Source organism: Macadamia integrifolia, chromosome 12, assembly GCF_013358625.1.
Source record: "Macadamia integrifolia cultivar HAES 741 chromosome 12, SCU_Mint_v3, whole genome shotgun sequence".
In the NCBI taxonomy this organism is placed as follows: Eukaryota; Viridiplantae; Streptophyta; class Magnoliopsida; order Proteales; family Proteaceae; genus Macadamia; species Macadamia integrifolia.
In genome coordinates this window covers 24,459,075-24,460,458 of record NC_056568.1, presented here as the reverse complement: position 1 = coordinate 24,460,458, position 1,384 = coordinate 24,459,075, and positions in this window count along the sequence as shown.

Here is a 1,384-nt window from a genome sequence, read left to right as displayed (position 1 = left end):
AAAAAAAAAATAAAAAAAAAAATCTTGCTTAAGACACAAGATAATAGAAATTTTTATTTTTTTCTTTTCTTCTATTGGTAACCAAACAGAAATAACTTTTTTTTTTCTTTCTATTTCATTTCATTTTTATTCTTTTCTTTTCTTCTCTTTTTTAGATTCTTTTTTCTTTCCATTTCTTCTCTTCTCTACTAAACGCAGTACGACTAAGGGTGTTAATCGGTTCGGTTCTGGATGATGATAAAGTGGACCAAAACCGAACCAAGAATCTACTTAGTTCCAAATTTAGATACTCAAGCCTATTCAATTAAGCTCAGTTCGGTTTCAGTTCCAATTCGGTTGTGATTTGTAGTTTTAATTCGGTATTGTACCTCTGTTTTAATTCGGTTATGAAAACAGTTTCCTTTTTGGACCATGATTGTGATGGACTAGAGGCCATAATAGGCTCAAGTTATGGGCCTTATGGCCATTGCTAACTCCCAAATTGTCTTAGCATGTAATATGTGATGATAAATTGGAAAAAACAGTTACCACCTAAAAAAATCTCTCTTAATGATACTAGGGTTTTTTCATTTTTTTTTTTGTTTTAAGAGCAATTCGGTACGATTTCGGTTCGAACAGAAGGTTCTTACACCCTAAACCAAAACCGAGCCGAACCGAGGTCCATACTTACATACTCAAACTGAATTTGAACCGAATTAATTTGGTTTGATTCGATCCAGTTAATTGGCTCAGTTTCGGATTTGATATTCGGTTTAAAAGAAAAAAAAAAAATTACAAAAGTTACACTGCTTTCTTGGTTTAAGAAATTCCCATTGTGTTTGAATGTCCTGAATCAAGAGAAAATTCTTTTTTTGAATTTCAAAATTAACCTTAGTAATAGTGAAGTTTTATTCTATTGCCAAAAAAAGTCTTACCTAAAACACAAGAAAATTAAAAAAACTTTTCATTTCTTGGTACCTAAACAAAACATAATTTTTTTTTTCTTATCATTTCATTTCTTCTCTCTTCTAGATTCTTTTTTTCTTTTCATTTCTTTTATTTTCTTCTGTTCGCTACCAAACACTGGGGACAACACTTTGTCCACTCTCTCTTCCCGATAACGAAGTCAGACTTCACACATGGGTTAAAGATTTATACCTTAGGTTAGGGTACCTCCAATATGTTGATGATAACTTGCTTTGGCAGCAGCAGCAACAATTACATTCTACTAGCGGTTTTGATCCTTCCTGAAACTCTTTTCAAGGAACCATGTATGAAATAAAATTTCATAATTATGAAATGGTTTATAAATTACATGTGTTCTAATACTAAATTTTGTATGAAATAAGGCTCTGTTTGGTAGCCAAGAGAAGAAAAGAAAAGAAAAAAGAATCTGAAAAGGAAA